The following is a 27,985-nucleotide window of genomic DNA, read 5'->3' on the forward strand; positions in this document are numbered from 1 at the left end:
ACTAGCATCGCCGAGAGAGGGCGCTATATATCCAAGATTTGAATATTTGAAATTTTCTCAGAGAAGTGCAGTTGGAAAAATATCTAACGGTCTCTACGCTTCAGTAAGACTGTCATATTAGACGATATTCGATTATCAATCACATTATTGACCCTTTACCAAAGCTATACACAGGCTTTAAGATTACATTTAAAAAAAATTCCCAATCGAAATAAGTTCCTATCTTATTTTCCCAGAAAATACTACAAGTATTGGTGTGTATGGGATCGGGACAAAGCAGTTTATATAAGAATTTGCTGCTACATTCACTGATATGTTTTTTTCTTTATCTCCAATGATCAAACGTGGTATTTGTAAATGTGGAGCTAATTGCTTTGGCTGAGTGAAGGGAGTCGAAATATTCCAGATTTTGGGTATCGATTTCCTTAATTTAGAGTAATCATACATTACATTACATCTTTCTTTTCTAGTTTTAAGCATTAAAGCAATGTTTTCCGTGGAGAGAAAATTTCCATCACAAATTACATGCTTTAGAAAGGTTAGACCACTTTCATGCCATCCTCTAAAAAATAGAGTGTTTTTGTTGAATGTAATATTTTCGTTATACCAACTAATTTGTTTCAGCTTGTTGCTTCCCGTTGCATATATTTCCTTTAGAGTAGTACTTGACCTGATTCTCAACCAGGCTTGTAAAATTTGTCCGTAAATAGCGGTACACGATTCTTTCTAACATGTGATACGATATTGTCATTATAATTGCAATTTAATAAAAGAGTGATACTTCCCAGTTGATCAAACCAGTAATGAGTTATATCTTTCCACATTCCTGGGTTCTCATTGAACAATCGGTCAAACCATTTCAATCTAAAACTAAATTCTTGTCTTTGAATATTTACCATTCTTATTCCCCCATCTGAGTAATCATTTGCTAGAGTATCTCTTTTCACTTTTTCTACAACAGAATTCCAAATGAAGTTATACACAATTTTATTTAGTATTTTTAAAAACATCTTAGGGATGCAGTCTACAATGGTGGAATTAATCATTTGGCTGAGAGCCAGTGACTTCAGTACTGTAACTTTACCGAATATAGTTAAATTTCTTTTCTTCCAACTAGAAAGTGTTTTCTCCAATTTATTTAGTTTGTTATCCCATTCGGTGTTAAGCGCTAGATTATTGTCTGAATTAATAAAGTGTGATAAATATTTTGCAGGCTTTTCGCTCCAATGCAGATTGTAAGGTTTAATATTCCAGCGTTTACTGGTGTCACCTATCCACATCATTACGGTTTTCTCTTTATTGAGTTTAGGGCCTGCAAGTTTACCAAAAGTATTCAATTCCTTTAGAATTTCTTTTAAGGACAACTCATCTTGCACGAAAAATAATGTGTCGTCCGCATATTGTAATAAATTTAATCTAACATTCTAATTATCGATTTGTATAGGTTTGATTGCATGGCTATTCATAATCTTATTTGTCATAAATTCGACTGATAAAACAAATAACAGTTCAGACAAGGGACAACCTTGTCTTATTCCCCTTTCTACTGGAAACCCTTCGGATATCCATCCGTTTACCAGAACTGAACTTGATATATCATGGTATAGTACTTTGATCCAAATTCGGAATGAATTTCCGAAATTGTACCTTTTTAAGCACAAATTAAGAAAATCAGTATTAAGAACATCGAATGCTTTCGTAAAATCTACAAGCATTATTGAACCTGTGGCATTGCAGTTCGATAAATACTGATAAACATCTTTAGTGAGCCGAACATTGCATGCGGCCAAACGGCCTTTAATGTACCCAGTTTGATTTTCATTGATTATGTTACTAATAACTCTCTGCAGACGTGTAGCCAAAACTGCTGCAATTATCTTGTAGTCATTGTTTAGAAGGGTAATTGGCCTCCAATTACTTAGATATTTAATATCTCCTTTTTCTGAATATAAGAGTGATTATACCTTTTCTTTGTGTATTTGACATTGAACCATTTTTGTAACAGTCGTTCAATGCTTTTACAAGTATAGGGCGATTCCACACTAGAACTTAAAAAATATCATAAATTTCAACATGCTTTCAATAAGTCATAAGTAGTGTAATATCTTACTATGATACCTAAATTTTATGAAAATTATGAGTTTTAACCAAAAGTGAAGACAGATATATTTTTTTTTTTGGGGGGGGGGGGAACAATGGAATTTTAAATTTTCAGTAATTTTGCTCATTGAATAGTCAAGTACAAAGTCCGCCTGAAACAAATATTTGCAAAGCAAGAGAAGATTGAAAATATTGCAGGGGGGGGGGTATTCTGAAAAGTCTCATAAGTTTCCACTTAAATTTCCTTTTAAGTTACCCATTTAATGGAGCGCTAATGTACCTCCAAATTCGTATTCTGAAAACTCTATTAGCGCTCAATTAAGTCCCTTTAGGCCACCCCTATACTGAGCCGAATTAGCCAATCAAATGCGCTCTTACAACGCAAAATTTTCTCCTAGCGCGCAGTGTCTCTTCCAGGGGCCCGTTTCATAAAACAATTGCCGCAGCGGCAACTCCCATTTTCAGCGGCAAATCTGTGTTTCTGCGGCAAATCTCAAAACAGCGGCAAGTTTCTGTTTCATAAAACTTTGCCGCAGATACTTTCAGCGGCAAATGACAATTTCTGCGGCAATATTTGACGCAGCTACTTGAGCTGCGTCAAATATTTGCCGCAGATACTTTCAGCGGCAAATGACAATTTCTGCGGAAATATTTGACGCAGCTATTTCAGTTCCGTCAAATATTGCAACAGAAACAGCTTTTTTATCAAAATATCAACAATTTTGAGGGCCTAACAGCCATATTGCTAAATTTTTTGATGATTTTGATTTGATAAATTGCTTTTGTCATTCTAAATAGAAAATACAGGTATTTTTACTAATTGACAAATAAAAAGTAGATATTTATTGAATCATCATTCATTCCTATTAAAGTCACATTTATTTCAATAAATAGATACATATAGGAACATCCATTGTGTTCCTGCAAAATTTACACTTTCAAAAAAACCTTTTCTTTATACTGTAAAAGAATGAATAAATGATGTCTCATTTTGTAAAAGATTGGCTTTTGAGTTTCAATTAGATTCATTTCATAAGTGCTGTTTTTGCTGATGTGTTTGTTGAAACTCGAGTAGAAGATGTGGTTGCTGTTAACGCTCCCGGAGGGGTTGTTGGACATCTTGATGTTGTTGAGATTGCCAGTGTGGTTTTTGCATCTCCTGCAGAAATTGTGGGAAGCTGCTGTAGTTGTTGGTCAATGTAGTCGTTACATCTCCCGTGTGTTTGCTGCTGTTTTTGCTCCTGCTACTGATCATGTGACTGAAGTACCTGAAATAGTAATTTATAATGCATATAAGCAAGATACTAAAGTTATTTCTAATTTCACTTTCATTGTTAACCCTTAACTCCGGGGGGGGGGGCACTTACATTGACGAGTGGATAAAATGCGCGACCAAAAAAACACGTAAAAAGGATGTCTTTTTCACGATAGGGCACGTTACGTACGTAACGTGATAAGGGTGTCAAAAACACCAAAATAATGAAAAAAGGTATCTATTTAGCGAGAAAAATTACGTGTTTAGGGTCGAATTTGCGGGGATGATAACACAAAATTAAAATGTTTTATAACTGATGTCCTTTTTGCCCCAACACTACGTATTGAGGGTCTGATTTGCGCGAGGTGTAGAAGGTGGGTCGTACTAAACCAATTATGGTAAAGCTGACGACCGAAGGACCCGTAACAATATAACATTCCTTTACTTGTTTAGGGGTTCATTTCAGTGAATATTTGCCAAGAGTATCGTTTTGTTTCCAATTATTGTTAAGGGTAGGGTTTCACATGCCAATACTTGTTAAGGGGTGCATGCATTTTCAGAATGTGGAAATTACCTGTTTAGGGTGCTTTTCGAGACCCCATGGTCGCGCATGGTATCCACTCGTGAATGGAAGTGGCCCTCCCCCCCCCCGGGCCTTAATAGACACCTTTTGATACTTTGCAAGATTTATCCAAATGGACAAGATCCTCAGGCACCCCCGGGATGACCTACCAGAATAGCCTCACCTAGTAAGGTGTATTAACAGGATTTTGTACTCATTACATTCAGTTGATTTTGTATGAACTCAATTCTTCAAATGAATGTAAAGGGTCTAACAAATTGTGAGCTACTTTGGGTAATCTTTCTGAGTCCTTTTACACCTTTACTGAAAAATTAATACCGGTAATTAAAAACATGATGAAGTGAGTTTGACAGTAATTTGACCTGTTACATCTTAGGTGGTAGTGGTGTGGGTCAATCATTATAGAAATGCAGAATATTCATGTACATGCAGGTTGTGTGCATGTACCAATTTGGCAAGAGAAAGCAAGTCACATTATCTACCAATGATTGATATTGGTTTGTTACTTTTACAGCTGAAAAAAAATTCATTAACACCTCAAATTTAGAGTTTAATTCTAAAATTTTGATTCTTGACAAAGAGCAAATCAAGAAGACAAAAATCATTCAAATTGTTATCATGTGACTACTTCCTATGCCAAAATGAATCAGAATTATAAATGAGTTTAACTTACTGTTAAATCACATTTCTAGGCTCTTTATCTGGCTCTCCAAACCCTTCAGTCATTGATTTTGGCATGGCTTTCTGATACCATCTTGTGTCTTTCTGGAACTATGGACAAAGCCTCACCTGAAGGAATAAATTAAACTGAAATTTTCAAACAATGTTTGGCACTATAATTTATTTTCTCACATGGATACATTGCATGTATATCAAAGAAAATAAAAGGAAACTTCATGTGACTACTAGGTTTTTGTCAGGGGGGGGGGTAAAGGGGTCAAGATGGTTTAATATGATGAACAAAACTGCAACAGTAAATAATATATAGGGAATCTCTGGTTGAGAAATGTCACTTCATGCAATTATTCCTCATAATTTATCTTGCACACACATATACACATAGTGAGGATTGGTGATGGAGAGAGAGAGCGAGCATTGTCATTGTACATGCAAAAAGTATTAAATCCATCACTGGCATATAGATGGGGGGCCAAGAAAAAAAAAAGAAAAGAAAGAAAGAGAACAGGAAAGGGTGAAATAGAGAAGTATTTACTGAACATTATTACGTCAAAATCTTTCCAAATATTTTATTTCTGTATCAAAAAGTTCAAAAATTTTGCTCACTCCCTTCGCCCTCTCGCATCTTTGGAGAACTTTTGTTCCATCCGCCATATTTAGCCCTCTCAAAATATTTGGCTCATAACGCCACTCCATTGTAAGAATTTTGTTTGCTTAACCCTAATAAGACTGCCAGGGTATTTTGGAGGCAGGAAAGATGGGTGGAAGGGGGGTGGGGGCCCTCAAGATTAACAGTTAATTGCGCAATTGTGAAGGAATGCAAAATGCCAGCCACAGATGAAAAAATTTTATATTTGATCATTCTAAAATTATTTAAAATTATTTTCAATTCATATAATTTACGAAATCATCCATGAAATTAGAATTTAGCTGGAAATTTATAAACAAACCCCATGAAGTTTTTTTTGTTTAGAAACATAAAAATCGATTTTTTCCTTTCTGAAGTATTTCTTTTTTTTTATACTTTTTTTTATATTGTTGACAAAATTTTCTTATCATAATAATCACCATGAAATTAATTGATTTTAATCAGTAAAAATAAATATTAACCGGTATGATACAATTATGAATTTTGGCTAGAAACCGAATTTCCATTGGATTTGTTCATGAAATCGCATTTTAAAGCAATTCTGACATGTGCTTACACAACGTTGCGTAATTTCAGGACCGGGTACCCATGTGTCAAAAATTTTGTCTGAAAACTCCTGAATCTTTAAAAACAGGCATATAATCACGCGGCACCATCTTTCACGTTGTTGATTAATCGTAAAAATTTTTGGGCCCCCACCACCTTTATAGGGTTAAATCAGATTGCAAATCATGATGGGTTTTACTGATATTCATTCTGCAACCCATATTTCAAAGCCTATTACCTGTGGTAGTTTGTTAGTCTCTGCATTTCTACATCTGTGGCCAAATATTCTGCTAGAAGTTCTTTAGATGGGCCCTTGGCAATTTTCTTATTGTAGGAGACCGGCAAGCCCTGGCTTTGAAGTTCCTGGTCTATCCTTCTCCAGCTGCAATATCTGGTCAGTTGAGGACTTGGGGGCTTTGTGTCAGGAGTGGTCTTGGTAGTGGCGGTGGCAATGGTGATGGCAGTGGCAGAAGCAGACTGGTGGTGGTGGCATTAGCAGCACTGATGGTGGTGGCAGCAGTAGTGGTGGTGACTGCAATTGCAGCATTGTTGATGGTGGTATATGCCTTATCACAACCAACATTAGCTCCTGCTGCCACGCTGCTGGTCTCCATCTATTATGTTTTAAGTAGAATAAACATTTGATTATTAACACATCAACTTCAGAACACTAGCTAATTGATAATAAAACTTGTAGATATAGCAGTCAAAGCATAAAATAAACTTAAACAGAAGAGTACTTGCACCTTCCTCTAATAGAATTTCAGACCACCTTGAGGATGTTATGCTCAAAGCAAGGTTCTTATTTGACAACATTGGTCAGAGGAACATGGATTTAAATGTCAGAATACAAGAACTGGTATCATTGGTTGATCAATCATACTGTATAATACCCCATTTAGATATATGTTGACCAATTATTTCTTGTTGAAACACATGTCTTTGTTATCAATCTTCTAGGGTATAGAGTGCATGCTGATGCTATAGTTATCAGTGTTGTATACCGAGGCTGGCCTCGGGACCAGAATTTGCATCCTCGAAGCCTGATGTCTCGGCCTCGGTCGCTGTCTTGATATTTCAGCTACGAGGCTTGACAAATGCGGTCATTTCCAGCACATAAATTGTGTCCATCATCAACGTAATGTGCAATTTCTAATGCACACATTATTAGATCTAGATTCCCCCCCCCCTCTATAGATTATATATACGGTAATATATTTTGCCTGTTTTTTTTTTTATTTATTCTATTTTCAATATTTTTATTTCATTTATTCATTTATTTTTTTCTTGAGGGGGGGTCAATGGTCAATTGAATTCAACAAAAAACATGCAAATAATGCTCTAAATAGCCCTTTATTCCCTTCATTTTTGTTAATTTGAGCCCGCTAAATGTGCATCCGCCAGGTCGAGCTAGTGCTTATCTTGTTGCCCGAGTCGAATTCTACAAGTTCGGATAGGTGGTTACCCTGGCTAGACCGTCGGGATATCCCTGGGGGCCCCTTGAAAAAATACTTGTTTTTAATTAAATAGTGCTCTTAATAGCCCTTTATTCCCTTTAAATTTTATTTGAGCCTCCTAAATGTGCATGCGCCGGGTCAAGCTAGTGCTTATCTTGTTGCCCCAGTCGAGTTCTACAAGTTAAGATAGGTGGTTACCCTGGCTAGGCCGTTGGGGTATCCCTTGGGGCCCCTTGAAAAAAATACTTATTTTAAATTAAAAAAAATGCTCTATATAGCCCTTTATTCCCTTTAATTTTGTTAATTTGAGCCCCCTTTAATGTGCATGCGCCGGGTCAAGTTAGGGCTTATCTTGTTGCCCGAGTCAAGTTCTACAAGTTAGGACATGTGATTAACCCGGCTAGGCCGTCGGAATACCCTTCAGGCCTCTCAACAAAAAAAAATTCATACCCTTTTTTTCACTGACTTTTGTCCCCCGAAAAGTCCTCGTATTAGGGCAAGCCAGTGATTTTATGGTTGCCCGAGACGTGCTGCACCTTTTAAACCCCCAAGCTAGCTTTCAAAAAAAAATAATTTTGCCTTTTTTGATTACTGTCTGGCCACCAAACTTTTTTATACTCGCAACCCCCCCCCCCCCCCTCCTGAAAACTATAAGAAAAACAATCCCTCACAGTTACAGAGTAAATGTTTGTGTTAGTTACCCCCCCCCCAAAAAAAAAAAAAAAAAAAAAACATGCCCAAGCCGAGGCCAAACTTGAGCGTGACAGAACACCAATCGAAACCCATTCATGATTCTCGAGACTTGACTGTATTTTTGTCGCCCACAACAACCCAAGCCACAAAAAATAAAGGCTCAGTCTCACACAGCTTTTCACATATCGCACTGAATTAGGTAATTAAAGACTAAAGTCAGAAAGAAAGACAGATGCAACTCTCAGAGTCAAGACAGTACAGTCGCAACGCCGCTCATTCGAGCTCCACCCCACACACACCAACACTACTACGCGGAAGCTCCGGGATAGCGACCACTCGGCATCTCGATGATGCCTCCACGATATCCCCGGGCAAAATGCATGTTTACCTCGTAGAAAACGGTGGAAATATGATATGTATTATCAATGTCATTCTTTCGGAAGTGATTTATTTATTACTTTATCAAATGATGTAATAATTGAATAAACACGATAATTAGAAAGTACTTACATCTCCGATTCAAATTTTCCGTAAATTCTGTCACCATCAAAATTTTATCGCAGACGACGTGTGTGAATAAAAAAACCGGCTGTTAATTGCATATCAGGCTCGTTCACGAACTATTTTTCATTTAATTATTTTTATTTACGATAACAATTTGTCATTGCTTTTATGAAACGGATATTTGCAACTATGACAAGTTGCCATTGCAATAACAAGTTTCAAGTTTCAAATTTATTAACGATCCTTCAAATAAAACCCCGAAGGGGGTGTACAAGGATACAACAAATGAAATAACATAACCTCTGAGGCAGCCCACTCATACCTTCCACACTGGAGCATGAGGTCGATGTGGAATCAAACAATGATAGTCATAGTGGAGAGGTCATGTGTGGGTGGGCTCAGGGGTCATTCACAGCAGCATGACAAGTGAAGTATAAACGATAATAAACATGGCAAGATACATAAAGAGTGATAACTATAAAACTGAGTGCTGTTCCATCAAACTAGACAGCTTTTTTTTTTTTTTTTTATTTTATTTTTTTTTTTTTTTTTTTTATTTTTTAACATAATGATCTACTTAACAAATAAAATTGAAAACTTCATTTAAAACAGTATGTGAAATATCACGGTTATACACATGTACTTATTAAGTTATTTAAATGCATTTATCACCAATTTGGTGAAGACAGCCAGGTTTTTAATGATTGGTATTTCCGTAGAATTAAAGAGAGAATACATTTTGTGAATATTGTCATAATTTATAAAATGAGTACCAAGAAGTGAGTTTCTTTCTTGTTCAAACTTACTACAAATAAAAATGTAGTGGAACTCGTCTCCTATTCCGGAGTTGCACAAAGTACATACTCTATTTATCCTTTCAGTATTGTCATATCTACCAGTCACAATTGGTATTCTGGAATTGCCAGTTCTAAATTTGCATAAATAATAGAAAAGAGAGGGGGGAAGAGTTATCAAGTACTTCTCTAGTTTATGGGTAGTTTTGAAGATACGATAGTTCGAGCATGAACTGGAGCTATTAATATCTGAAGACCATCCTTGACAAAATTGATCTTTTAGTCTTTGAAGTAGGCGTTTCTTAAAACTAGATATAAAGTCAATTCTTTGGTTCAGCCAAGCAAAGGAATATCCATTACATTCAAGAACATGCTTCACAAACAAAAGCCAGTTAGAATGAAATTTGTTATCAGCACTAAGAGAATACAAAAGCTTATAAATAATACTAGATGTCCTACATAAATCGCTAGTAACTAGTCTATACCAACAAGAAACTACTCTACTTTTAACATAAATGTCTAATGGGAACCTACCAAGCTCTCCATATACCACACAGTTAGGGGTAGATTTTTTAACTCGTAAAATAGATTTACAATATCTTAAGTGGAGTTTTTCAATCAGAGAATTATTTTCATGACCCAAAATTTCACAACCATACAAAAGAATTGGTACAACCAGAGAATCAAATAAATTTAACTGAATATCAATAGAGAGGTTTAAGTTTCTAGATTTACTTATGAGAGCATACATAGCCCTAGTTGCCTGGTCATAGAGATATTTTTTTGCTTTACTAAAATTTCCATTATAATTAAATATAATACCCAAATACTTGTATTCAAAAACAACCTCAATTTTTTCATTTCGGAAAGTGAATTCTGGTATTCTCCTAATTCTACCCTTTGAAAAGACCATGACTTTTGTTTTCTTAACATTTACTGTGAGATCCCAGTCAGTACAATAGGTTTCAAATGCATTTAAAGCAGTCTGGAGATCATCTTTACTTTCAGCCATAATAATAGTATCATCAGCATATAACAACGTATTTAATTTTAAATAAATCACAATATCATCAAAATCAACTTCATTTTCAATTAAGTCTGAAAGAGCAGTGAGGCCATTATATTTACTGAACAGTTCTGTTTCCATATCATTCAAATAAAGAGCAAAGAGGAGTGGAGAGAGGTTATCTCCCTGTCTTACTCCAACCTGACTCGGGAAAATATCAGAAATAAAACCACTTGGATGTTTGACACACGATTTTGCTTTTTTATACAGGTTTGAAATAGTGATCAAGATTTTACCATTGATGCCATTGCTGATTAGTTTGTGCCAAAGTTTGTTTCTACTTATCGAATCAAAAGCCTTCTTAAAATCAACAAAGGCACAAAACAGTTTTTTATTCATGTATCTTGTATACACATCAATAATACATTTTAATGAAAATAAATGATCAATGGTTGAATACTTGTGTCTGAATCCAGCTTGATTTTCCTTTAAAATGCCATAATCATCAATAAATGTGGTTAACCTGTCATTTAAGAGGGAAGTAAACAATGTACCAATACAGCTAAGGATTGAAATACCCCTGTAGTTACCAGGGTCATCTGCAGGTCCATTGTTTTTATAAATTGGGGTTATGACCCCGATGCCCCATATGTCAGGTACTACACCAGTATTTAACACAATATTAAATAATTTAGTGAGTATTGGGGAAATAACATCAGAAGTATCTATAATAAATTCATTCACTATACCATCAATACCACAAGCTTTATTCCTTTTTAACTTTTTAATTGCGTTCTTTACTTCATTGAGAGTAAAATCATTATTGATAGGATTTTCAAGACCACAAAACTCTGGAGGGTTAGTGTTACCTGAAGATTGATTAAGTTCCTTAAAAGAATTAACAAGGTCTATAAAGCTGGCTTCTAATGATGGTTTAAGGTTATATGCCTTGTCTTTAAGAATATTCCAGTATTCATTGGGCTTACTACATTTTAGATTACGCAGTTTATTATTGAGCTCATTATAATAAGAATTACGGCAAGTCTTAATTTGTTTGTTATATTTTTTACTTTTTGCGATTCATTTTGAGTTTATTATATTCAGACTTTGATCTGATGAAGGTATTTCTGGCATTGCGATATTCTTTCCTCAATTTATTGCAAGAATGATTAAACCAGGGTTGCTTAAAATGCTCAATTCTGGCATTATGTGAATAGCAGTTGGAAATTTTAGCTGAATTCAGTAGGAGATTATTGATAGAATTAGTAACTTCATTAATAGCATTATCATCCACTACTGATAAATTTTCAAGAAAGGAATTAAGATGTTGTTCTATGAGAAGGGTAGCTTCAGCATTGAGATTTTCAATTATTTTAATTCTATGTTCGGGTTTCAATTTAGGTCGGGTAATTTTATTTGACGTGATGCCAATATCAGAAACACCTTCACCATCAGCATTATCAGAATTAATAACATCATGCTCCTTACATTTAAGTTTAAACACTGCATGGACCAGGTTGTGTGCATCAGAAAATAGCGGTTCAAAATCCAGTATTTCAAAGGTGGCTAGTCTGCATATTATTTCAGGGGACAAAATGAAATAGTCAACAATACTTGAGTTTTTACAGGTAAATTTACCATCACAGTCACCTCTTAATCTACCATTAGCAATAAAAAGATTATTGTTTTTACATAATTCAATGAGTTTATGACCATACCTGTTTGTTTTCTTTTGCATACACTTTCTGTTAGTTTCAATGCCCAGGGCATCTAGATTAACAATGCTATTTAAATTTTCCAGGATGGGGAGGGATTGCAAATAATCAACATTAAAATTAGTTTCAGATTTGACACTAACATCAACATAGTCAGACAGTTCACCACACCATGCGTTGAAATCGCCACATAAACAAACTGGAATTTTGTCTTTGTTTACTGGGTTAGCCAGCCTCAGAATATCTTCCTCAAGTGAATCAAATAAATCAATACTAGAAAAATGTGATGATTCCGGTGGGATATAAATCACTCCTAATAGAAATTGGTTACCAATAAGGACTTTATCAAACAGAAGCCATAAACAGTGGTCATTATCAGAATTCAAAACAGTTATATGATTATAGATACTATTTCTAACAAAAACTCCGACACCACCTGACTTGTGTTTGAATTTTGAACGATTTTGAGCAATAAACCTATAGTTAGGAACACAAATATTAGGTAGGTCAAATTTATCCAATTTAGTTTCAACAATTGCAAATATATCATTATTAGTAATTTCATTAACAAAATCTGGGATATTCAGTTTGTTAACGAGTCCTCCAACGTTAAGTAGGGAAACGTTTACTTTGGCTGATGTGAAATAGGGGTGGTCGAGAGAGACATTATCGGTAATGTGATCATTTGCGTTATTTAGGGATCGGATATTGATATTAGCAACAGTAGAGACAGTACAGGCAGGTTCGGTTGGCTCAGTAGGTTCATATATACAAGATCGTTGGACAGGATGATCCCGCCTCTCTGCAAGACCCTATTTGTTACTAGGCATCTCCAGGCCAAGCTTTACGTAATCAACACTGTCGACCCCAAGCTTGAAGAGGTCATCTGCTGTCTCAATGACAACTAGTCGCTTGTCCCTCAGGTTGCAGAACAATTTCCCGTTTCTGCTGTTGATCCTCTCGACGTTGGGTAGTGATTTGGCGTATGAAAGCAGTTTATAGCGGAGGGTAGTGAGGTCCTCGTTGATGTAGACCGTATCTTTGCAAGCAGGGACGTCTTTCAATTTTCTACGATTCTTTATCAGCTCGTCCTTTCGCATCCGGTTGGTGAAGCGACAGATGACTGCCCGTGGTTTTCCATGTTTAGGTTTCCCCACTCTATGAATGGCCGAGATATCTTGGCGAGATAAAGCGACGCCAATTTCAGCAGCGAGCTTTACCATTTTGTCAGCCAGATCCTCACTCTCCTCTTCAGCAAACCCAGAAACTTTTATGTTCTCCCTTCTTGTGTATTGTTCGAGGTTGTCAATCTCGTACTTTGTGAGGCGCCTGTGTGTGTCCAGAGAATCTTGAACTTGTTGGAGGTCAGCTCGTACCTTTTGGATAGGGTCTAGTTTTTCGTTGATTTTCGTCAGCATCTTTTCAAAAGCAGTTTCAATGAATTTGTTGAGGACTGGGACCATCATATCCACTGTTTCCATCACTATTTGTTTAGAGGAGCTTGGGCTAGAAGGGAGCTGAGCAGAGGCTCCATCTGAAGCATCAAGTAGGGACCGAGTGATCGCATCCCTATCATTATCACTCATCACGGGGGCTGACATGGGGTCTTGATCATGACCAGGGTCGAGGTTCGTCATCGGAATCGGGTTTGTGTCATCAGTACCAGTCCCACTTGTCTTTTGTTTCTTCATCTCTCTGCGGGGAGTATTAGTGTTAGAGTGAGTGACATTACTGTAACGATCCCTCTTTTGGTTTGAGCTAGACATTGCGAACTGTTAACCACAAACGGTTACCCACAAGCTACACGTAGAGGCGCAAAATGTTTACACGAAGTTAGTGCAGTGTATCTTTTTTTTTATGGAGACGAAGAGCGGGGGTTGTCAACGTGGCTGGGCTGCACTATCCGAGCAAAACGTGCGGGTACTGTACGTGGTCGACCGCGTGGTTTCTGCTATACAGTATACTGCTAGTGTTAATGCACAGAGCTGAATCAGCCGCAAATTTGTAAGTCCAAAATAACTCGAAGTAGATCACAACCACTTACGGGGACAGGTAAAGAAAGTCACAATGGCGAAGGTAGTAGTATAATTGCAAGGATAGCATCCAATTATAAGAAAAAACTTTTGATGGAAACCGTTATTATCCGTCCAACTCCAGCGTCAGCGCAGAGACGTTCACTCGTCAAACCGCCATCCGAAGCCAGGATGCAGATTTGCCATAGATATGGGAGATGTTACAGTTGCAAGTCAAAAGTTTTATGAAACGGGCCCCTGGTCTCTTCACTTTGCTGCCTTGCAGCGCAGCGCCCATCTGCTGCAGGTGCACTGCGCCACGATCTTGATAAAAAGAATTTTGCTGAAATGCTAAAGCATTTGTATCGGAGATTAGAGGTTCGTTATGTGTTGAAATTAACTGTTGTCTTTTCCCTTTCTCTCTCATTTATTGTACCTTTGTGCTTTTTTTCTTTTTTTTTCGAACGCGTTCTGATTTTCACATCCACCTATTTGAATCCATTAATTTGTAGCTTTCTTTCTTTTTCTTTTTTTTTTTGTTTTACAATATTTTATTTGCCTCTGTCTCGGGGCCATGATGGGGGGGGGGGGGTTCTTCTTTAACTTAATTCCTACTTATTTTAAAAACTACATACTTTTCATTTCTATGAGAAATCTTCTCCAACAAAATTTGAAGAAACTTATTTTAAAGATCAAACAAGCATTATTTAAAAAGAAAGCCGAAATTTTATTGAAATTTGATGTACAAACGTTATGACATTTATAGGTTTTTATAGGTAGGGAAAACGATGGCATCACTCACTATTTTTTCTTCTGCATTTTATTCTATATTCGTTTAAATACTTAAGGGGTCTATGCTTATTTTTTCATTGTCAGAAACGTGGTTTAATTCACCCCTGCACATTGCTGCATCTACCGTGATTTGGCAATTTCAGAATTTCATTATTGTCAAAAAAAGTGTGCAAAAACAAAATAGTTTATGAAGCTAATAATAAAAGAAAATATAGAAAAATAATAATCATATTTTCCCTATAAGTTCACAATTTCTGTCTCCTTTTTCCCCTTTTCTAATTTCTTTATTACCAAATATAGTCCCTATTCCTTATTTTACTTGTTTCTATATACCACATTTCCCCCTTTATTTTATTACCTTTTTAGCTCTCTCCTTTATTATCTTCCTTCCTCCTTCCTTCCTCCTAGTATTAAACCGATTTGATGATATTTATACGAAATGAAAGCCACATTTAGCAAGATATGATGAGACTTAATGTACCTCTTATTACCATTATCTTTCCCCACTGGAAAGTCCGCTAATTAAGCGCTATGAGACTTTTCAGAATACCAAAAGTCTCGTAACCACTCAATTAAATCTTCGCGCGGTCATAACGCGTACTATTGCAAGTGCGCGCAACGCAACCCTGCCAAATAAGGAAAGGGGCACTTAAGTGACTTTTCAGAATACCAAAATGCTAATTGAGCGCTAATTGACCGCTAATTGAGCTTTCAGAATACCGCCCCGGGTCAATAGAATAATATATCACTGATGGTTCCAAATAAATTCTACAACATTTTCATGATCCATAATAGGGGCAGCCGTTATTTTTCCGAACCTATTTTTGGCAATGTCCGTACGACACATGACAATGCAAAAGTTTTTCCTACTGTTTTATTTTTGATGATGCAATTTCATAAAATCAGTTTCTCTTTGTTTGACCCATGGGTTATCGATTTATCTCATAAGGATCTAATTACTGCCCTTCACTTTTCAATTATTGTCCTATTAAAAGTTGCCCCGTACGACACACGTTGTGTCGTACGGGACATGTCCCGTACAACACACAACATAATAATGCATTTAATTGCAGGATTTGGATTCAGAAACCATAAATAGTAGGCATATTTAAATTCATTTAATTGATTTAACATAAAGTGAACTGAAAAATTACTTTGTTTATCTCCATAGAACATGAAATAGGTGATTCTAAACATTTTAATTGATTTCATGTAGGCTTATTCTTTTGTGAATCCCTTCAGCTAAACGGGTGATTTTCACTGATCAGAGCAGGTTAATTTCTTTTCATTGAGCATGAAAAGAATTTTTTTTATAATTATTTCATCCTAGCCTGGAAGATGACTTCCTCTTGCATGCTAATGTGGAATTATTATAAGATGTAAACAAAAATGCATATCAATCATCATGATCATCTGGTTGAACTTCCCTTGATGATCACTATTTTTTAAATACAGTATTGAAACTCCTTACTTTTTTCAAGTTGTAAAAAAAAAATCTGGAAAATAAGACAAACCATATGGTTTCGTGAAATACACATGGGTTTGAAAAAGTAGAGCCACATTTCTTTAGAAAAAAAAATTGTGACAAAAAAGCAAAAAAAGTGACAGTTGTGACATATATCATGTAGATATACATTTTATTTAAACAATCATAACATTTTAGCCCCATAATTTACACAAAGTTTCATTCATTCATTGTTTAGTGTTTGGAAATCATCAATTAATTCCCTAAAACATAACTTCACACAAAACCTGAAGTTTTTCAGCTCGTAAAAATGCTGTAAACACTTGTACATTTCCCATCATGAAAAAATTATAACATATTGTTCCCAATTGTATATATTGATATTGAGGTTACTTAATTGTATTGTCTTGAATGACTACTTATTAAAAGATTTTTCATGAATAAGCAATAATTTAGGGGCAATGCTCCTTCCTTCTGATTGATAAAAAAGTTCATGTTTATTTATTCAGGCTGCCCAGTACAACACGCAAGTGCCTATACAACACACAACTGTCCCGTACGACACACAAGTGTCCCGTACGACACATTATTTTGTTTATGATATATTGACAGAAATATTCACCTAATAGCGGTTTCTAACCTAATGAATGTCTTAGTTTGATACTATTATCATTACCATCAGCCAAATAATGTGATTGAAGAAGTCAAAGTGGCATAAAGTAAGAAAGTTTGGCTTCAATTTAGATATGTCCCGTACGACACATTTTGAATGTCCCGTACGCCACAATGTTCTCGAAAATTATAATTTGCTTTATTTATTCATGAATGTTTATTTTGCTTTCTTTTATAAATGTGTTTGTTCTTGGGTAATTGGGTGTCAATTTGAGTTCAGTTTCTATAAAATTTATCTGCCCAACTCACAGACATTTGAGTACAAACTTGATGTTTCTAAAAAAGCCACTTTTTCTGCGTCCGTTCGATACATTACTATTTTTAATCTGTATTATACAGGATGTGAATTCAAGTCATGTTAAGTCTTGTTTTTTCTTACACTCTGGTAGTAGCTGATGACCACCTATAGTTACTGGAATATTTTTTTGTTTTTTCTTGTAAAAAACTGTCAAATGTTCTCTAAATGTCTCGTAGGACACGTATGGAATCACCCTATATCTTTTACTTGTTCCCAGAACATCGGGTAGAATTCTATTATAATTACGTCCGTACCTGGGGCTTTATTCTTTTGCATTCCAAAGACAACACGTTTGCACTCTGCTGTAGTTAATAACCCATCACATGATTCTTTCTCTTCATCACTCAATTTACTTAAATTTTGTGAAGAATTTACTTATTCATCTCTTTAAGATCAATCAGGTCTTTTGTATACAACTGTGCATAATATCTTCTAACCTCTTTTATAATTTCATCATGCTCATTTCAAACTCTTTTTCCATTTTGAGATTTTAGTTGTTTTATTTCTCTTGTCTTAGCATTGTTTTTCTCAAGGCTTGAAAAAGTACTTCGTATTCTTTTCTCCTTTATTGATCCATTTCATCCTCGCCCTGATACCGGCCCCTTTTGTTTCTGCTTCATAAACAAATTCTATTTTTTTTTTAAACACTGGCGTACCTATTTTCTGTATCTATATTTTGCACATTAACATCTATTTGCTTCTCAAAAAACATAGTTCCTCTTCTAAAGCTAACTTAATATTTTTTCTCACAACAGACTTATTTCTGCAGTATTTTTGTGTTAATTTACGAATTTTTACTTTCAACAATTCCCATTTTGTCATTGCAGATAAATGTGTGTTTGAAAAAGATGCTATTATGTCACAAATTTGATTTTGGTAAGATCTGTCCCTTAAAATAGACTCATTCATTTTCCAGTAACCTGGACCTCTTTTAGTCTTCTGTAAAGTTATCTTCAAAGAAATTGCATTATGGTCTGCTGGAATAGCAGGTCTAATATCTGCTGATATTGATTTATTATATTTTTATCTACTAACCAAAAGTCTAACCGCGATGCTCTCTTAAGGGACACATTTCTCCTTGTAAACTGTTTCATTTGTGGATGCATTTTCCTCCAGACGTATTATGTTTCTTAATTATTTTCGGTAAATAATTATGTTTACTGTAATAACTATTTTCTTATCCTTGTACATCTTTCTTTACGTTGATTATACAGTTCCAATCACCACCGAGTATAATTTCGGAATTTCGTGAATCAACAGTAAAACACTTCTTGTCAATATCTTGAAGCAATGAACAGAAGAAATTATCTCTATATTTCTTTTGTGTTGGTGCATACACATTTACAAGAATTATGCTTGTATCATTTATCATCACATGCATAATTAATAACCTACCAACTTTTATGTGTTTAACTCAACATTCTCTATAACAAGGTTTTGTTGAAACAATATAGCGACTCCACGTGAATGATTACTTCCATGGGAGAAAAAACATGGCCCTCGCCATTCATTTCTAACAATAAATTCTAAATCATGTGACCAAAATGTTTCCTGAAGAAAGACAATAACTGCTTTTTGATGTTTAAACCAACGAAATAATTGATTTCTCTTTTCCTTGTTTCTAAGACCTCGAACATTCAGACTTAAAAGATGGCAAGTGAACATAAATATTTTAAGCTGAGATATTTGAACTCCATGCGTTGTTCCTCCTCAATGCCACTGATATGGTCTGATAAAAAAACCAGACATAAATGCCCGAAATACCTTTGATGAAAAGAACAGGTAGGTTTCAATGGGTATATTTATAAATGTCTCCATGGAAGATAACTTTATCTTTCCAACTGAAGTCTTTTGCCAAATAACAAAGAAATGTCGTTTATAATATACATTTGCCCTTTTCTCGGAATACTTATAATTCAGTAATTTTTTTGGCATTAACATTACACGTATAAAGATATTAACAGCAATAAGCAAAATTTCCATCAGATTTCCTTTTAAGCAGGTTTTTACATTCAGCTTCCATTTTTTATTTGTAATACTGTTTAGTTGCATAACACTATTCTCCATTGTTTGACTAAACATAGTTACCAATGTAGTGTGAGGTTTATGATCATATTTCATTTCTTTTTTGGTTGTCTTTTCTGTGCTTTTTGTTTTCGCCTTGTGTTCACTTGATTTTTTGCTTCTCGGTTTGCTGGTGTTATTTCAGGCGATTCTGCTGAAAGCTCAGAATATTCTTGCAAGCTTTCGGAATTGTCGTTTTCTGACTCCGCTGTCGAGTAGTCGTCATACGAATGACATTCATCGTGCTCGTTGCCGGTTTGTCGTTCCATATTGTGTTGTGATTGTGGCACTTTGGAAGAGTGAATTTGGTAATTGTCGTTTGTGATTTCATTGCTTCTTTAGGTGAGTCGGCTCTCGGTAGTGTCGTGGATTTATCACGTGATTGCATCTTACCCCCGCGATGTACGAGTGCGCATGTCTGTTGGGTTATTGTTATCCTCGGACTCATCTCTCGCACAGCGAATGAATTGAGCGATCTGCGATTGTTCTGTCGTCATGGTGGTTAGGGTCTCGTTGCTAGGACTCGGGACTCCCTGTGTGGGCATGGCACCTTGACTTCGCTTCAGTCGCGTCGCGTCGCTCTATTGACGGGTCTCGTTTGGCTTCTCATCGTGCCTCTGGGGACCGTTTCATCAACATTTTTGTCCGACAAGTTGTCAGATCTGACATCTTTCCTTGATTCTGATTGGCTGAGAGGCATTGTTACTATAGTAACTGTGGGATAAAATGGGACTTGTCAGATAAAACGTCCGACAAGTCCTTTCATGAAACGCTCCCCTGGTCTCGGGGTAGAGGGGCATCACTGGTGCTCTGGAGTGGAGGAAAATCCTCCCTGCATTCACGAGCAATGTGACCTGATTTGTTGCATTGTTTCCAGGTCACATCCTTGGTACAATGGGATCGGTGATGTCCGGCTTCGAGACAGTTCGAGCAGGTCACTGTTGAGGCATTGATCGAATCTTGTCCAGAGTGATACACTCTTCCTCTGAAGAGGCCAAACATGATGTGTCTAGGTAAGGAGTGTGTAGGTTTCTCGATGTAGACTACACGATCTCCTGTCAAACAGTCCGTCAGTCTGCCATGAATTCGTAGTCGCTGTAGCGAGACTTTTCCTACAACTTTGCACTACACTTTCTCTAGTTCATCTGTTATTAAGGTACCACTTGCTGATAGCGGTACGTCTTTCCCGAGAAGGCGAAGTGTATCTTCACCTTGGCTAACGAAAGGTTTAGTGTCAAATACAGCCACAATTGCATTATTCAAGTTCGGACCATTGGTAATGAGATTGATTCGAGAGTTTTGACTTAACAGGTAAATTCGCCACAATTCTCCGATATTCTGAATTCCTGTGATTTCGTTTCTCGAAACTACTCGCGAGAGTGCTTTGTACATAAGTTCATTACCAAAGTTTTTATCATTTTCTTGTGGGTTGTCGCGATGCCTTATGAAGACAGGCTTGCATGACGATCTGCTCCGTTCCCAGTGGCGTAACTACGGGGGGGGAATGGGGGGCACTTGCCCCCCCCCCCCTCCCCAATCGGCTGGCCAAAAAAAAGGGAAAAGGAGAAAAAGGGAAAAAGGAAAAGAAACGTAGTGGGGAAAAGAAGAAATTGTTGTTTATTATAGTGTTATATTATGTTATACAGTGCGTCCCAGAAAAAAACGAAACCGAGATTTAGCGATCATTTATCATAACTTAATCATAAATAAAATAGACAAATGACCTATCAATTTAAAGCTTAGAATCTCTTCTTTCATCTGATATTACTTACATTATTTCTCATTCACGCAAGAGTGAGCAAATACAATTTGAAGAAAGGATATCAAAAACTCATTTAGCGGGGGTTATATGGGTTTAAAAAGGAAAACCACATTTTTGAAGAGTTCAATATCTCTTCTTTAATTTGATACCTAAATTACAGAAAATGGTAAAAAAATAACAAAGTTCTGGTCATTTGAAATAAGGCATGAATTTCAATAATGTCATAAAATGAACAGGTTCTCCAGGCTGGCTTTCAAACTCACTCGACACTCTGTTTTGTTGACGATCAGCCAAGCATTAAATCTTTTGTTCACCATGCGAAAGCTTCTGTGGGAAACCGGTGAAAACACGTTTATCTCATGAAATTATGGAAATACAAGCCTTATTTCAAATGACCAGAACTTTTTTTATTTCTTGACCATTTTCTGTAATTCAGGTACCAAATAAAAGAGCAGATATTGAACATTTCGGAAATGTGGTTTTCTTTTTGAAACCCAGATACCCCCGCCAAATGAGTTTTTGGTATCCTTTCTCCAAATTGTTTTTTCACTCATGCGTGAATAAGAAATAACCTAAGTAATATCAGATGAAAGAGGAGATTCTAAGCTTTAAATTTGTAGGTCATTTGTCTATTATTATTATGACTAAGTTATGATAAATGATCGCTAAATCTCGGATTCGTTTATTCTGGGACGCACTTGTAACACAGGAAGCATTTTTTCATAACTTTAAGAAAGATTATTTGCTTAATTGTGTCTTCATTGTTCCTGGTGCTCGCATAGACTGTTTAACGAGATATATAAACCTGTTGTACTAAAGCCTCCCGTTTTCAAATCAATATACAACAAAATAATATATTTCCTCGCAATTAGAGTTATTATTGTTTTAAGTAGTGATACATTCTTTTTCATGACTACTGATAGTTGTTGCCCTATTTTAAGGTCTTAAAATAAAACATTTCCTTCCATGCTAACGTTCGTATTAGTGGATTGGTGAGATTTCTGCTCTTCATGAACTCCTAAAATCAGTCCTTAAAATGTCAATTTTTCTGATCTGAATATAAAAAAAAAATTAGCTCGTGCTTCGCGCTCGCATCATTTGGTTAGTGAAATACGTGGGTTCTTAGTGAATTCCTACAAATAATCCTTAGAATGCTCCTCCTCATGTCTAAATTTCCTAGATTTTCAGCTCGCGCTTCGCGCTCGCAGTATTTCATTAGTGAGATGCGTATGATAATCATGATTACAATGACCTCAAAAAGTGATCCATGTGTTTAAATGTAATTCTAACAAACTCACCAAGCGCTTGGCACTCGCATTAGATGGCTATGGTGAGATATAAACTCTGACTTAATGAATTCCTAACTATAGTCCTTAAAATACCCATGTTTGGGGTCAATATATCAAAAATTTCAGCTCGCGCTTCGCGCTCGCATCATTTGGTTAGTCAAATACGTAGGGTCTTAGAGAATTCCTACAAACAACCCTTAGAATGCCCCTCTTCAGGTCTATATTTCCTTAATTTTCAGCTCGCATTTTTGCGCTTGCAGTATTTGATTGATAAGATGCGTATGATAATCATGATTACATGACTACAAAAGGTACTTCATGACTTTATTTAGATGTAATTCTAACAAAATCAGCAAAGGATGGCACTAGCATTAGATGAATATGGTGAGATATTTATACTATTAATGGATTCTAAAATATAATCCTTAATATTTCCTGGTTTAGGGTCAGTATATACACAAATTTTAGCTCGCGCTCGCATTGTATGTTTAGCGAGACAGTTAAGTATCATGATTACAAAACAATTTGCTTAAAATGTCCATTTTTAGCCCTCAATATCAAAAATGTTCATCTCGCGCTTCGCGCTCGCATTATTTAATAAGTGAGATACATATCCGTTTAATGGCACTGCATGTCGTTAAGATATCTCTATTAGGTCAGAATACATGACAACTGAGCGCGCTTCGCGCGCTCCCTAAGTGAACCGATTTTTTTGCTTGTGCCCCCCCCCCCAAATGCCGTTACCCACGGAACGCCACTGTCCGTTCCTGTGCTGTGACGTAATCAGTTTTCTCAGAATACGTGTCACGTACGGCGTCTCTAGCCGCCATATTCAAAGTACAAATGAGCAAAAGTTATAAATGTTACTGACGAGTTAATCTTCGATAATATTTCTAAAATTTTTCACATACCTCGACTATAGTTGTCCAGAAATCATATATTCCAAAATTAATCAAGTTCCAGAATATATCCAAAAGGACGGTTTTTCCTTGCTGCTATGTTGGTCGTGACCGAACAAGACAAGAAGAAAATAGTGCCCCCCTGGAATTCAAATACCCTTGGTATTATGTTTTTCATTACAGATCGAGCATACTGATCTTAAACAAAATAGGAGTAATGCCGAAAATTTGTTAAACAAATTATAATTTCCTCCTATAAAAGCCTCCTAATTTCCTATATATTGTCCACGGCGGACGGCATTTGAATAGTAATGAGTCAGAAAGAAGAGGACCGAGGATATTTGAATTCAGTTCATGGTAGCTTAGCCGTGAACCAGAATAGCCTGGTGGTTGAGTCGCTGCCCGGAAAGCAGTAGATGGCAGGTTCGAATCAGTGGCGTAGCTACGGGGGGGGGGGGCGTGCCCCCTGAGATTTGGTGTGCCCCCCTGTTACACCCACAAATGTAATAATCGCCCACAAATGTAATAACGCCCACAAATGTAATAACACTTTACCCACAAATGTAATAACGCCCACAAATGTAATAACACTTTACCCACAAATGTAATAACGCCCACAAATGTAATAACACTTTACCCACAAATGTAATAACGCCCACAAATGTAATAACACTTTACCCACAAATGTAATAATGCACTTTACCCACAAATGAATAATGACTTTACCCACAAATGTAATACATTTGAAGTGATTTTTGGCGAATTCGTTCTAAACTAATATCCTATAGTAATGCGTTCATATAGCACAAAAGTTCAAAGTCTTTTTTCCAGACCCGGTTAATGAAATATTACAGTACAAGTCCAAGTCTTTTTCCAGACCCGGTTTTTCAAAATTATAATATACGTCCAAAGTCTTTTTACCAGACCCGGTTGTTTCAAAATCATAATATACGTCCAAAGTCTTTTTTCCAGACCCGGTTAATTCAAAAATTATAATGCAAGTCCAAAGTCTTTTTTCAGACCCGGTCGTTTAAAAAATTATAATATACGTCGGTGAGGGGTAAAGACAACACTCTAAGCCCAAGCATTTTAAGTGGGTTTAATTTTGAAGATTGGTCTCAGCTGTCATTTTTTTTCAATATTTCTTTATCTTTTAAATAACCGGGTCCAGACGAAAGACTAAGCATAATACTCGTGTTATTCCACAAGAATAAGAATATGAGTCTTTTGTTTTTAGGATTGTTTAAATCATTTTTAAATCACCGGGTCTGGAATAAAGACAACACTCTAAACATGTGCTTTGCTACATGCATGGTCTTAATTTGGAGGATTGTTGGTTCTTAGATTCGTTGTTGGGGGTTGAGTTTTATTGATTTTTTATTCCTGAAATAATTGTGTCTGGAGGAAAGTCGATCTTCGACAATCGGTCTTCATGTTGTTCCACAGTAATTAGATTATGGGGTATTCGTTATAGAATATTTGTAAAAACTATTTTATTTTTCAAATAGTAACCAAGTCTGGAGAAAGGATGTCTGCTTTACCAAAGCGTAATTACAATTATTTGTAGGGGTAGTAGTATTATTCAAAAAAGACATATTTTTACTGGGTGAAACTTTGGAAATTTGGTCTTAGATTTGAAGTTTTTCAGTTACTTTTTTTAATAGCCGGGTCTGGAGGAAAGAGTACGTTTTAAAACTCGAGAATAAGAATATAAGGTCTTATTCTTATCTGGAATAAAGACAACACTCTATACCTCTTTTTTAAAACAGGTTCTTAGGTTGAAGGTTTGTTTGGTCTTAGACTTTGATTTTTTTTTAATTCTTACTATTAGCGTTTTTTTTTTTGGAAGAAAAAATGGTCGGGCTGAAAGACTACGCTATATCCAGCATTAATAAGATTATGGGGTCTTTATACTGTTTTTAAACTGTTATTCATAATGTTTAAATAACAGGTAACCGGGTTTGGAGAAAAGACTACGCTTGATTCTCAATTTACTCTCAGTGCATATATTCACAATATACACCGTATAAGTTCAAACAACAACAAAGACATTAATTCCACCAGTTTTAATTAACTGGGTCTGGAGAAAAGACTATGCTCGATTCCCATTTTTTTCCACCGGAATATCATTATTGTATCTTAGTTTGGACTTATATTATAAATTTTGAAATAACTGGGTCTGGAAAAAGACTGGACTTTTTAAAATTCTTGAAACAACCGGGTCTGGAAAAAAGACTTTGGACTTATATCACAATTTTTGAAACAACCGGGTCTGGAAAAAAAAGACTTTGGACTTTTATTATATTTTTTTAAACAACCGGGTCTGGAAAAAAGACTTTGGATTTATATTATAATTTTTGAAACAACCGGGTCTGGAAAAAAGACTTTGGACTTGTACTTTGATGTTTTATTAACCCGGTCTGAAAAAAGACTGCACTTTTGTGCTATATGAACGCATTACTATAGGATTTTAGTTTAGAACGGATTCGCCAAAAATCCCTTCAAATTTATTACATTTGTGGGTAAAGTCATTATTACATTTGTGGGCGATCAAAAATTATTACATTTGTGGGTAAAGTGTTATTACATTTGTGGGCGTTATTACATTTGTGGGTAAAGTGTTATTACATTTGTGGGCGTTATTACATTTGTGGGCGTTATTACATTTGTGGGCGTTATTACATTTGTGGGTGCAACACCCCCCCCCCCCCCCCGAGAAAAAATTGGCAGAGCGAAACAAAAAGAAAAGAAAAAAGGGAGAAAGAAGAAAGAAAAAGAAAAAGAAAAGAAGAAAAAAAAGACAGAACAAAAAAAGAAAAGGAGGAAGACGAGTGAATGAAATAATGTGAGGGGAAGACTTGCAATAAAAAAAAATATTTTCATGTAACTATATAGAATTTTTGCTGGCACTTCGCGCCATAATTGCCTGTTCGATGGGATTCATATCTTGCTCAATAGGCTGATTTAGAGCAAGTTTTGAAGTAAATATGCAAAACATATTTTAACTCGGACATCGAGCTTTCATTATTTTTTTTTTCATTTACAAATTAAGGTGCTCTGTAAAATGTCCGTTTTATGTTCTACATATCAGCATTTTAAGCTCACGCTGCGTGGTCACATTGTTTCATTTGCCGAGTTTATATTGTCTACGTGTATTCCATAATGTTCCATTAAACAAATGTGTTCAGAAAGCCCAGATTTTAGGTCTAAATATAAAATATGCGCGATAGCCTGCATGTTCTTTATGTCAGGAAAATGCTTGGACACAAACAAAATACAGAGTCGAGGAGGTTTAAGTTTAGACTCCGTTTATTATCAGAGTACTCATGATGCAATTAATGAAATCATAGTTACTTAAAATTGGATGTCAATCAGAATATAATTAAATATTACAAATATATAACCAGGAAATTATGTTCAGTAACCAGTCTCGCATCAATCAAATCGTTTAAATGAAATTGTGTGTGACTTCTATGGAAGCTGGCTAGAGTTCAAGGTCCGGAGATTTTGAAGTAAATGTTCCTTGCTTTAGGCAAAGCAAGTAGTGCGGACATGTAATGGCCAGATGGTACTGTTCTTACTTTCCTTTTGAAGATTAACGAGTTGCAAATGGGTACAGCACGAAGATTCCATAACAGTTCCCCACCACATAGAGGCTTGACGCCATCATCTCTCACTCAGTATTGCGAGATTCACGAAGTTATAAATTCATCACAAAGGAGGGGGAAATTCTGTCACACGCTGTCTAACCCTTCAGTTGGCTTTATACTCTGTCCTAGTCCCCAAAGGGAGGAGCCACCTGTAATTACAATCCAAACTTCCATAGATAGCGATATGCAAATAATACCTTACCTCTATATAATACAATTGTAACGGTTTATTTCTGTTTGACACCCACAATTACTTTAGATCAAATAACAATAAAATCACAAGCAAATCATCATTTAGAAATATCTATGTGAAAAGATTAAGGTAAATACTTGTTTTACTGAATGAAATGTTAACTAATTTACATGCAATAACGAGACCACTATAAATCAGGATTAATCCTGAGCGGCAATTATCAATCAATCATCGATCTATCTTCACACACTATGCCTGATACAACTCCAGTCTTTATACTAAAACATCCTTAAAATTCAATATCAAATTCGTCAGAGAATAACACATCATAGTATATCAGTGTGAAAACAAGACAATTTATAACTTACAATTCAGCTTTGGTAGTGCTTGGCTTCAAAATAAATTCAGTAACATGGTTGATAAGGAATGGACATGCTAGAAGTCTTTCCTCTATGACCACCTAAATGGCTTCCTCAATTAGCAGTGAGACAAACTGAGAAACCCCTCACATACAACCCATTCACTTGTACACACTCATTCAAATCCGCTCAACCATCCTAGAGTCACTCTCACTACCACTCACACTCCTGCTCTAGCAACTTATTTGCATTACAAAGAAAAGCGAATTGCAGCTCCTGTATATCTGAAATGAAGAAAAAGTATTTGGTTACAAAGAAGGGTAGTTTTCTGACAATTTATATATCCAGTTTTACATCAGAATATCAATAATTGTCTGCTCACGCTTCACGATCGCATTATTAATGATACCCAATTGACTATATCCTATTTATGACTTACAAAATATGAATAGAGTGTCCCGCTTTTAGGTCTAAAATCTCAATTTTCTTCCTCTTGCGCTTCGTGCTCGCATCAATTGTTTAGTTACATACCTATCCCATTAATTAATAC

At 35.9% G+C, this 27,985-nt stretch overlaps 1 long non-coding RNA gene across 1 annotated transcript; it reads right to left on the minus strand.

The window, feature by feature from the left end:
* Nucleotides 1-3,263: 3,263 nt before the first annotated feature.
* LOC121414163 lies at nucleotides 3,264-8,675 on the minus strand. Its single transcript, XR_005969809.1, has 4 exons — nucleotides 8,472-8,675; nucleotides 6,050-6,425; nucleotides 4,612-4,727; nucleotides 3,264-3,368 (listed from the first exon to the last, which is right to left on the minus strand). It is a non-coding gene; the product is annotated as an uncharacterized LOC121414163 (long non-coding RNA).
* Between the last annotated feature and the right edge of the window lie 19,310 nt (nucleotides 8,676-27,985).

Source organism: Lytechinus variegatus, chromosome 4 (genome assembly GCF_018143015.1).
Source record: "Lytechinus variegatus isolate NC3 chromosome 4, Lvar_3.0, whole genome shotgun sequence".
NCBI classification, from domain to species: domain Eukaryota; kingdom Metazoa; phylum Echinodermata; class Echinoidea; order Temnopleuroida; family Toxopneustidae; genus Lytechinus; species Lytechinus variegatus.